Consider the following 3,899-nt stretch of genomic DNA (forward strand, 5'->3'; position numbering starts at 1 on the left):
AGGGGTGGGGTGAGTCTTTAATGTGTCGGAGCAGCAGAGGGGTGAGAGAGAATCTTTATATGAGCTCAGATTTGACTGAGTGGTTTTTGTATTACTGAATAATGAATGTGGATAAATGGATGTAGGGGGAACTGGTGTGGACACCCGCCTCCTCGCCTGAAGGCGCCACCGGAGGACAACTCGGACCCAGAGCGGGTCGACCTCTCCGGACGTGATGTGTTACTGTGACGGTCTGTTAACAGGGTGGTCTGTTTTCCGTTTGCATGTATTTGCACTAGTTTGAAAGCGTTAAAAAAATAAAAGTATTTTTAAGCATAAACTTTTCTCACACTTCCTTCTGCTCACTGTTTATTATCCCATGTAGAAATGTAATATATGACATATACGTCACCTATAAGGGGATATATTATTATCACATATACATCCTCTGGATATATAAAGATATACGTTTATAATATATATGAAATATCTATAGTAGAATTTGTTTATGTACATTTATTAAAAATATCTATATGATTAATTTTTACACTTCTACATTATTCTAATTATACAATTCTATTTTTTTTATTCTATTCTCCTGCTCTAATATATTTTTTATACATTTCTTTTCAATTTTAAACATTTATATCTTCCAATTCTCAGACTCTTTGTTATATAATATCAACATATATTGACAATTATTGAAGGTATATGTTTATAATACATATATGAAATAATCATAGTAAAACGTGTTTATGTGCAAATATTAAAAAGATCTATATGATGGATTTTTATATGGTACAATATTTTGAGACCATATATGTTAACATGATATATTTAATTTATATATGCAGGTTTATTAAAAGAACATACATATAAAAGTTTTGGACCCTCCTGTATATAGACTAATATCAACATATATTGACAGGCTTTGGGATGAATATATATCTATGTAACATCTGTCTACCATATAAGCATACATACATAAACTACACTTAAATGTTGTATATGAAATTGTTCCAATTTCTAGTAGGTTTCATATATCATTTTATATGGAAATTCAATGTATGTACATGTATTACATTTGCATATGGGTTAAATGCTGTTATTTTAAGGTCTTAATGAGAAAGCTTTGGATTTATGTTGAAGAGCATCAGTGCAATTGCTTTGCAAATAAATTAATTTACATCAGATATAATAAGATGGAAACAAGCGTCCTGGAAAACCTGGGAAACGGTTGATCAGTTTACCAGTCATGGAAAACACAAGGGAAATAAGAGAAAAAATTGAAATGTCCTGGAAAATTATCTCAAAATGTCGTGAAGCTCGGAGCGGTGAGTGCTGGTTAATCTCGCTAATGACGTCACTTCCTGTCACTAGTCAAGAAGCTAAAGTGTGATAAACTGATGAGAACCAGCTTTGAATCTACGTTTAGCTAAAGGAAAAAGTGAGTTATAAATCAATAATGATGATAATAATGATACGTTATTTATCTTATTTAAGTTCTTGTGATCAATTTGTCATAATTTCATAATTAATTAAACCTGTAAGAGATGCTGCCTGTCGTATGAGTTGGATCACTGAAAATGTTCCAGAAAAATTTTAAATGATAAATCAAATCAAATATATATATATATATGTGTGTGTGTGTGTGTGTGTGTGTGTAACAGTAACAGTGAGTAAACGGCGCCATCCTGTGGAAAATAAAGTGGAGCAGAAAGAGTAAAAACATGTTTCTTTAATATGATTCTCATTTACCTTTAAATCAAATCTTCTCATAGAAAGTTTTATTCATATTAATCATATATTACGTTTCAATTGATGACATCACACAAAAACTCTGACACACACACAAAGACAACAATCCGAGCCAGGGAATTTAAACTGACCAAATAAATAAATACACAAATATTATACACATTGTTTTTGAAATGCACATAAAAGTACTTTATATAACAACGACTTCATTCCAGCTCCATCAACACAGTCCACTGAACATCAAAGTCCTGGCCATCAGGGAGAGATCGACACAGAGAGCTGCTCCTCGCGCTCAGGTGTTTGGCAGTTTGCACAGATCAGGTGATCAGTCCGAGGAACAGCTCGGTGAATGTGAAGAACATGCTTGTTTCACCTGGAGCATGCTGCTTGGAGGTGAAGGCACTCAGCGCGGCCCCGCAGGCGTCCTCCACCCGTGTGACCGTGTGTGTGTGTGTGTGTGTGTGTGTGTGTGTGTGTGTGTGTGTGCAGTCCGAACACTTACAGTAACACCATCCTCTCCACAGAGCTTCACCCAGCTCGCCACAGCTGCATCTCTCAGAGGTGTAAAGAGTGACCGCAGCTGCAGAGCCACATGTGGCAACACATCAGTTCTGAGACATTAGTATAGTTTACAGCAGTGGGTCCCAACCTGCGGGCTGTGGCCCACTGGTGGGCCGCGCAGGTATTGCAAGTGGGCCGAGAAATCATTTGCAGAACACAAGAATTTTGGTGAAAAAAGGAATAAAAAAAATAAAAATACAACTTTAAAATGAAACAATATTTAAAAAAGATAAAAAATGTTGACAGAACCCCCCCCATCACTGTGATAAAGAAGCTTATGTTGTCCTGCCGGACCACATCATCTACTTGTTTCTATCTCTGTGTGATTGCGCTGAACGATCACATCCAGGGCAAAAACTGGAGAATGAGAAGGACCGATGTGAGCAACAGTTAAATGGAAAGAGACAGAAAGTGAACGGACAAAGAAAGAAAAACTGAGCTTCCGACATGTTTCCCCTGCTTTCATTTCAAATTGAATATTTGATCGTTATCATACTACGTATTGTTTACGAGGTCGGACGTGGGCCGCCGACGTCAGATTTTCAAGTGGGGCCCGAGTTGGAGAAGGTTGACCTGAATGAGGGAGTTCATGGGAGATTTATTTGGACGGCAGGAACAGAAGAGTTTATGGAGCCAGTTAAATTACAAACAGTGTCAAACCGTTCAGACATGATTTCAGTTCACATTCCAGACTTTGATTTAAATATGTTTGTATAACTTTTGGTTTCACCATGTTGAAACTCCAACACTGTCTCATCTCAGGGCACCTTAATGTTTGGGACACAGCGGTGATGGGTATATTAAAGCAGAATGCAATGACTGTCTGTGACTCATAGACACTGGCACGGCTCGTATCCTCATGTTGAACAACAGCAACTACAGACTGCAAAGAAACAAGCCCAGGTATCTTACACCTGCACTGACGAAGCGATGGAACACACCTGAGTGATCACAAACACCTGTGGAGCCAAACGTCCCAAACACTGAGGTTCCCCTCAGGGCCTGTGTGTAAAAAAAGTGTTGTAATTTCAACATGGTGAAATTGAAATGTATGAAATGAACATGAACTTTAATAATGTGTGAATGGTTTGATTTGAAATAGGACGCCGTGTATCTTCTTTGTCAAGTTGTACTTTCACCAGGGCTGTAACCAGGGTTTTAGTGACACTGAGGTAAAGAGATTCTATTTTATTCTTTAGGAATTAGAATTATTATTATTTTTAACCTGGTTCGGTTTCAGTAAAGACTGATTATAAAAAAGTTTGTTAGTTCCCAAACAGAGAAACAATATGATTTGGCAAAATAAATAATATGAATAATTATATCTTTTTACACTCTTTGGGGCTAAACAGCCAAACATTTTCCTCACAGGTTAGCGTGCACCAAAAGAGAGAATAATTGTTGGACTTAAATCTGTCAGGTTACCAGTAACATGAAAGCTAATGTTGCTCAATGTCTGCTGAATTTTTAAATGGGCAGTTGTTTTAAATAGCTAACACATTAGCTTCATTAGCTTCAACTTCATACGTCACATGTGTTTTCCAGTGTCTTCGAATGACGCAAGAATCTATTTAATGCAGCTTTAGGATGAAACTGTAAAA

This window comes from Seriola lalandi, unplaced genomic scaffold, assembly GCF_002814215.2.
Source record: "Seriola lalandi dorsalis isolate HSWRI2012SDOR001 ecotype SW California unplaced genomic scaffold, Sedor1 jcf7180002054221, whole genome shotgun sequence".
NCBI classification, from domain to species: Eukaryota; Metazoa; Chordata; class Actinopteri; order Carangiformes; family Carangidae; genus Seriola; species Seriola lalandi.